Consider the following 8,521-nt stretch of genomic DNA (forward strand, 5'->3'; position numbering starts at 1 on the left):
AAGAGGCCGACAGAGAAGTCCCTACAGCTCACCTGGCTCCATGTCTTTCCAAGGGCAAGTGCATCTTCGCAAGTCCTCCACTAATCCTGAGTCTTTGCTTCTTGCAACCAGAAGGGCCTAACGTGTAATGTGGTGTTAAAAGTTTGGTGACCATGTCCTGAAAACAACCATCAATTTAATTTCACCTATTCATTTAAACAACAAACATAGTGCATGTCAGGCATTGCACTAGAGTCAGGAATTCAAAGCGGAATATGACCCAGTCCCTGTCTCATGGAGCTCACCGGTGAATGGGGAGAAGAATATTTGAACAAAAATGTTATAAAACAGAATCTATATATAGTGGAGATCCACTCAACGCAATACAAGATTTGGTAGCAGGGCACCCTATCCAGCCTGAGTAAAAGAGAAGGTCAGGGAGACTTCCTGGAGGAGGAGTCTTAAAGGAAGTCAGGGAGTTTATCAGGTGAAAAGGGATAAATGCAGGTACATCCCAGAGAACAGCACAAAATTAGGAACAGAGGCAAGGATCAGCATCCTTTGAGGGAAGTAACAAGGAATTCACTGGACACAAGGTCCCAGGAGGTTGGGGAAAGGGAGGTGAGCAGGGAACAGACAGTGTTGGCTTTGGTAGGAGTGGGGGGTTTGGAGAGTTTGGATCAGGGATTAAATGGAAAGGAATGTAATGGAACTTTCTGGAGTGAGAGTAATGTTCTATATCTTGATGGGAGTGTGGTTACACAGGTAAATAAGTTTGTCAAAATTCATCCAACTGTCCTCTTAAAATTGCAGCATGACATTGCATGTAAACTATACCTCAATAAAAGGACTGACCCAAAAAACAAATATTATCTTGCAATGTGACAGAGGGCCATCAGACTAAAATGCAATGCTCCTGTGACTCAGTCACATAAGTGGACTGCACCACCATTGTCGTCACTATGGACTTGAGTGTCCTCATCAAGAGAAGGGTGTGATTCAGGGCCTAACTTGGGGTCATGCCCATTGGACGCTGTACAATGTGATGGACCTGGACCTGGACCTTGTCCCTGTAGGATAAGCCTCGTCCAGGCACAAGGATGGGGCCGTCCATACAGCAGTGCCCTTTAAAAGGTCTAAGGTCATTCCCACAGCAAAATGTTCCAACAGCCCTAGTCCACTGAACAGTTTAGTTCAGTCCACTGTGCTAAGGGCTGAGAAGAGAAAGCTTCAAAAAAACACAGGGGAATAAATACCCTCACTCTCTCCTTCTGCTGCTTCCCATTGTTTAGTCCTGACCAGAAGCCAGAGGGCAATGGAGCTTGGGTGATGCCGTCTGTTAGCCTCCTGGGTGACTAACAGCCTGCGCAGGAGGGCAAAGGATTCCAGGGTGGGAGGGACCAGGGGAAGGAAACTGCGGAGAAGCAGCACAAGGGGTTAAATGTCTCTGACAGGTCTCTGAGTTGACTCGTGTCCCCAAGCACCTCGGACAGCTTGTTAACAGCACCGCCCACACCCACACAGAAGTCTCCCTGACAGGACAGAAACCACAGTGAATTCATCCGACTCCCTGGGGCGCTGCCTGTACTCTCCCCTCGATTTGCAATTCATGTAATTCTATCTTGTTTGACTGTGTTACAAGTATGTATTACATTTGCAATTCTAAAAAGTCGTATAGAGGAAAGAAACACCTTAGATGCAAGCAAGTTTCTTCCTAGCTCCTGTTAGAGAGGCAACAGCTCATGAAAACATATTCTGGTGGGCACACCAGAGGGCCTTATCTTCTACCCAGCGAGCACACAGGACCAGCGGGACAGAATCTCTCAGGCCACCTGCTGGTCAGCAACAAAGCAAGTAAGGGTGGAGCAGCCACCCTTCTCCCTGCACTTTCACCTTCTCCACAAAGAAGCTATTTGAGACCCCCGGAAGCTGGCCACACCTGGTGACTCTGGCTGTTCAGTGAGGGCGAGAGAGAGGGGCGGGGAGGGGGAGAGAAGAGCTAGAACTTTTCTGGAAGGTTTCCTGCCTCTTCCTCATCCAGGAATTGTTCAGAAACTATTTTGGCCCATGGGAGCCACCAACTACACCACAAAATATAGTCCTATAAAAACCTCATCCTTATCTTTTTTATCCTCAATTAAATTCTTTGGACGCATCCGGAGATGATACTTTTCATGAGCATTGCCAGAGGTAAACATAGGTAAATAGAACAAAATCACGCCGAGCTCTGCGCCCCCCCCCCCCCACGGCCAACTCCGTGGGGTACATTTCTGTCTACCTACCGACCAGGTCAGATTGAAACTGCTGAACGGCATCTGCTGCTTGTTTGTTAAGGATCTTATTATTTTTCACTATAGAAAATTTGGAACTATGACCGTTTAAAAAAAATGACATTACGGGAAAAGGCATTTGCACAACTTGAAATAGGCTTTGGTTTTAAGACAGCGCTGAGATTAAGGGAAGTATGAAGGCCTCGTGGCACAGGAAGTGTGTTCTGGTCCCTGCCCTGCCTCTGACTGATGTGTGACATTTTTAAACAGCTTTACTGAGGTATAATGGACGCACACTCAACTATGTACAGTTTGATAATTTTGATATGTATATATGTATATCCACCCATGAAACTGCATCCACGATCAAGACATGGGCACATCTATTTCCCCCAAAAGTTTTCTTGTGCCCTTTGTGCTCTTCACCCCTCCCCGCCCCGCCCCCGCTGTCCCCAGAAACCATTCGTCCTTTCTGTCACTATGAATTAGAGGGATGACTTTGATCACATTACTTAATCGCTCTGATTCTCTAGTTTATTACTAGTCATAAAAAAGTATCAGACTTGCTGAATTCAAAAGTCTCCTGCTATTTTAAAATCATATGACTTTAGTATTCTGAGTAAAAACGCAATTAGCCGGAAGGCTGGCAGGGTAGAATTTAGTGCTCCTGACAAAGCGAGGTCCCTCTGGACTTAGACCAGCCACCCCAAAATGCGATTCCATGTGACAGACATTCAAAACAGCTGAACACTACCATCTACATATCCCAACCATTCCTGTCAGAGTGGTCAGAGGGGGTGGGGTGAGGGCCAAGAAGGACCCAGTTTAGAAGATCCCCCCATCCCCCAAGAAAATGTACTACTTGGTGCACTCCATTTGTATTAGTCTTACTGAAGTCCCCTTCTTTTGTCAAACACACCCATCCTGCTAAGGACGTTTAAACCGAATGGACACCAGCTGAGGGTCCTCTACTGACGAGCAGAGGCTCCCTCTGCCTGTGTGGGGCAGGCTCCGCACCACAGCCCCTCCTCTGGCTTCCAGCAGCCGTCACCACCCTTTGTGAAGGGCCCCGAGGGCACAGAGAGCAAGTGTCTTTTTTAAGACTTTCCAGAGCAAGGGATTTTCCAAAGTTCTGCCCCTTCTGCTTTTTTCCCTTGGTTTCCCCAGGAATAACTACTCTGGAAGGGTTCAGGAAGATGATTGATACAGGAAATGCAAAGAAAATAAAAACATTAACCCCTGCAAGGCCTTTTTTTTAACATCCATAACTTCTACTTTATTTAGATGCTGCTTTTTTTTTTTTTTTAAGATTTTATTGGGGAAGGGGAACCAGACTTTATTGGGGAATAGTGTGTACTCCCAGGACTTTTTTTTTTCCAAGACACGTTGTTGTCCTTTCAATCTTAGTTGTGGAGGGCGCAGCTCAGCTCTAGGTCCAGTTGCAACTGCTAGTTGCAGGGGGCACAGCCCACCATTCCTTGTGGGAGTCAAACTGGCAACCTTGTGGTTGAGAGGATGCGCTCCAACCAACTGAGCCATCTGGGAGCTCAGCAGCAGCTCAGCTCAAGGTGCCGTGTTCAATCTTAGTTGCAGGGGGCAGAGCCCACCATCCCTTGTGGGACTCGAGGAATTGAACTGGCAACCTTGTGGTTGAGAGCCCACTGGTCCATGTGGGAATCAAACCGGCAGCCTTCGGAGTCAGGAGCATGGAGCTCTAACTGCCTGAGCCACCGGGCCAGCCTAGATGCTGCTTTTGAAGATCTGCTTTGCCCATGTTCATTTCCCTGTGCTCCCATGCATGGATCATGGATCTAGTATTGCTTCCTCTCTCTTCTCTCTCTCTTCTCTTTCTACATAGACGGATGTCTGGTTACATCACTTGAACTTTGGAAAGGCTAGTTCTGCTCCTTCCTTTCTCTTTTTATCTTTGATAGACAACGCTTCTGGGTTCAAAATTCAAGCCACTTTACAGGCACCAAATTTAGCATTTTGTAAAAAGTACAAAGCTTTAGGGGAGGAAAGAATGATGGGGAGTGACTGCTAATGAGCACGGAATTTCTTCTTGGAGTAATGAAAATGTTCTGGAATTGGACAGTGGTGAACATACTAAAACCACTGAATTGTACACTATAGAAGGGTGAATTTTATGGCACATGAATTATATCTCAAGTTTTAAAAGTGCAAACTCAGAGAATTCATTTTCCCAAGTTATTGCTACTATCATATCCCTCCCTTTCTTAGAAATCTTCAGTGGCTCCAAGGCTCTCTGAAGGCAATGGTCATTTCTCCTGCCAATTCCCAAGGGAAGAGATGGGTTCTAAGGCAGAAAAAGGAAGCAGTAATTCAGAAAGTCTATTGCTAGAATTCATCTGCTCACTATACAAGAGGAAGTTCAGGGCCAGGAAGAAACAGAATCTGTAATCCCCAAGAATCAAGCTGGGTTTTTTTGTTTGTTTGTTTGTTTTTTGGTAAGAAAATTGTTCTAGCTTCATGTGGTTCTAGTTCCCTTTTGTTAATCCTCTAGGATTTATGACATTTTCATTCATTGTTCCAATTTTCTCTCCTCTGTGTTAGAGAGTGTTCAATTTTGTTCAACAAACCTTTATGGAGCATTGTTTCTGGAGTGGAAACTATATTAAGCAACCATGGTGTAAGGGTGAACAAGATGGGGTCCTGCCTTTAGGGTTGTTTCGTACTGGTCTCGGCCTATCAATAGCCAATGTTGTGGCTGAACCAGTCTTCGTGGTTCTTATTGTGATTGCAAGATGCGCTTCAGAAATAACCATCAGGAAACAGAAAAGATACAGGTTTATTACTTACAGAACTTGGAACTTACACAGAACACCTGGGGCCACACAGTGAGGTTGTGGGGGGAGGGATAGAGGGGGAGAGAGAGAGAGAGAGAACATGCCTGGAGTTCTGCTTTTATTGGGGTTGAGGGTGGGAGCCTAGGGTTTCGGGAGCTCACTCTTTATCAGTGAATTTTAAAAATGAGAGCAGGAATTTGAAGCACAGGAAGAGAAAACAACAAGCAGCCCAATTGGTCAGTTATTGAAATCAACCAAGATCTCTAAAACAATTGAACCTCAGCAGCTTGACTCTTTTATCAAGTTGTGTGGCTGACAAAGTGTTTATTGGAATAGCTGTCTTTGAAGTGGATGCCAGTGGCAATCAAAGCTTAAGTCAGACACTTGCATTACAAAAAAGAAGGGAAAAAAAAAGTCAGGGTTTATACTACAAGGACATTTCCAATAGGAAAGAAAGGCATAAAATGTAATTATGGGATAACGCAGGAAATGATACTGGAGTATGTGGAAGGCAAAAGAAAAGTAAAGAAAGGAAAGGTGATAAGGTCCTGCTCAGAGGTGTGGAGGTAGGAAAAGATAATGGTAGTACATACATGACAGACATTAGTACACCTCCATTCATTTATTTAGTTCTCATTACAACCCTATGAAGTAGATATCTATTATTAATACTCCCATTCAACAAATGAGTAAATTGAGACTCAGAGAGGAGACACAACAAGCTGAAGTTCACGCACATATTAAGCAGCAGAGCCAGGGTTGGGACCAGCCAGCATGGCCTCTGACTTTATACCTTACCTCCATGCCATCCTGAGATATTCTGATTGGCCAGGCAGGAGTCATGCACTCACCCCAGACATGAACTGAGCGCTAGCTGGTTTCCTATAGAAAAATCCTAGCACTGAAGTCAGAAAAAAGAAAACTGGATGTTGGGCAAGCCAAATCAACAGTTGTCCATTGTAGAATCACTTCAGAAATGCAGCTTTTCCTTTCTCTTGGATTATTTGCTTGGGGTCAATTTTCTACAAATGATCTTTCATGGGTCAGAGCCTAAAGACGTTAAATGACTTCTGACATAGAATAGCGAGAGGTTTTTCAACAGGATTGCATAGTTACATTCTGTTTGCCCGGAATGAACTAATTTCACCGCACCCTTATTTGTGTTCGATGCCATTGTGTTGTTTTTTTCAACTAGACAATTCTAATTTTATTAGATTCTGTATTTACATTTGTATAGCTTTCTTTCTCTTTTTAGAGCGGAAAATCCAAATAAGAGAATGTATAAAAATTGTTTTAACATGAACCCCTGAATCAACAGATGAGCCACTTGGGGCCCTGGCGGTGAGGGGAAGGACAGGTGTGCTCATTCATGCCTGCAGTGCCAGGGGACAAGAGGGCTGGGCCTGTAAGAAGTGATAAGAGCAGCAGGTCCAGCTCCAGCCTGGGGTTCAAGTTCAAAAGATACTTCAAATGTAAAAACTTTTTTTTTTTTTTTTAAATTTAGGGTCACTTTAGCAGTGTTATTGTATAAAAGTTTGGGGGTGTTTCTGTATCTTCATTTTTTTAAGTCTTGATGAGGGCAGTTCTCCTACTCTCTACTAGTAGTGCTACCAGGTGCACACAGGTATGAAATCAGGTAGGAAAGTGACCCGAAGACACTTATTTGCGCCCAGGATTCCCTTCCGTAGCATCTTGCGAAGTCTGGGCCATAGAGGTACGGATCCCTCCAAACTCCTAGAGAGGAAACGCAGGCTCCCGGGAGGCGGACTTCCGCCGGCGGCCCACTTCCGGCTCCGCCCCACCTGCCTTAGTGGGTTGAATTCACGGGCGTTGGGTGGCGTCTTGGCCTGTTACTTTCAACACACCTGCTCGGGGCTCGGGTGGGACGTGAGACTTGGGCTCGGGCCCCAGAAGCCGGCGCAGGGTCCTGGGCGGCGCCTGCCCCGCGGAACCACGCGCCGCGGAGCTGGGGGGGCGGAGAGGAAGGCCTCACGGAAGGGCCACCTGGAAGCCATGGCGCCGGCAGCCCCTTCCCCCCGAAGTGATGCCTGGGAATCAGGCGGCCCCTCGAATGCCCAGAGGTGTGGACTTGTTTCCTTTTTATAACTTCTCGTCGCCAACTGTTTCGTAGGAAATAATGGTCCCATTATTTTCCATTATTATAACGGAAGAAGATTCGTAGAAAATAATGGCCCCATTATTATAACGCCCCAATTTAAAAATACATAACTTAGAGCCTGTTTTCGGGCATCTGAGAGAACGATCCACTTGCTCATTTAAAAGTCAAGTAACTAAAAATCTAGCACTTTAGTATTGAGTTGTGGTCAGCTGTGGGAGAGCGGAGGTAGGTTAACCCACGAGGACCTGTGGGCCTGGAAGAAGAATGGGGTGAAAGGAGAATAGGCGGAGTGTAACTGGGAAGGACGGTCCGGGGTGGGGGGGAGAGTGTGGGAATGCCTCCCACGTGGAAGAGGAAGACTTAGAATCAAGTTCTCCTGCCAAGGAGAAATGGGACTCTGGCGATGTTAGATTACTGGCAAAACACTGGTCTGGGTTCTCCTTCTCCCAGGGCAGCCACTTGTCCCAGGCGCCAACTGCCTAAACTTTTTGAAGTGGCGTCTCCTCCGTGTTAAAATGAGGATAATTAATGTCTGGCATCCTGTCCTACTGTGTGTGATTGTGCAGTGGTGTACGTTCTTTTGTGAAATGGATTTACTATTCTCTGGCACGATTTTAAAGGTTGTGTTGGGGAATATTTCATATAAAAAAGCTTTTACCATAATGTGTTCCCAAGGGGAAAATACAAGACGGACAGATAGGTTTGGGATTTGAACTGTGGTCTCTTAGCACAGTTAATAATAGAATATTAATTTGTTCTGAGAAGCCCTGTGGTAATGGAACTCTTCTAACTTTGATCAGCCTGATGTTTCTCAAGTATTTTGACCAGAGAAACTTGAGTAATAGCCTAGTAATATCTCTCCAAGGTGGTGTTTCCCAGAACACATTTTGAGAAATGCTGACATAAAGAAATCATGCACCTGGGCTCAGACCTGCTCTAAAGGCACTCTCACTTCTCAAAAGACTGGTGAGAACTCCTTTTTGAAAATCATCTGACTGGATTTCAGTAAGGATAGTTTCTATTTTACAAACGTTGGAGAAAGTGGTCCGTAATTAATGATGTACTGTAAGCCATACAATATTTGGAAAAGGAAGTGAACCCTCCTTGTGAACTTTCCGCCTACATACCATCATGACCAGTAGATAACATCTCTATATTATTGAGCAGATATTATCAATATATAATTATAAAACAATGGGAATAATTATTTGGAAAAATGAATTGTTCCAAGTAGAAATTCTACAAACTCAGGGCTTCTTCTTGACAAACCTAGGAAATTTGTTCATGGACTCCTAGAAGGACTCTCTTTAGTAAAATAGGATTAACATTTTCTCCTATAAATAGAA

The 8,521-nt window shown here is 44.9% G+C and overlaps 1 long non-coding RNA gene across 1 annotated transcript; it reads left to right on the plus strand.

The window, feature by feature from the left end:
• The first annotated feature begins 6,857 nt into the window (after positions 1-6,857).
• On the plus strand, positions 6,858-8,268 carry LOC141568883 (uncharacterized). The gene is made up of 2 exons (XR_012492136.1): positions 6,858-7,137; positions 8,041-8,268. It is a non-coding gene; the product is annotated as an uncharacterized LOC141568883 (long non-coding RNA).
• Positions 8,269-8,521: the final 253 nt, after the last annotated feature.

The sequence above is a fragment of the Rhinolophus sinicus genome, linkage group LG15 (genome assembly GCF_036562045.2).
Source record: "Rhinolophus sinicus isolate RSC01 linkage group LG15, ASM3656204v1, whole genome shotgun sequence".
NCBI lineage: Eukaryota > Metazoa > Chordata > Mammalia > Chiroptera > Rhinolophidae > Rhinolophus > Rhinolophus sinicus.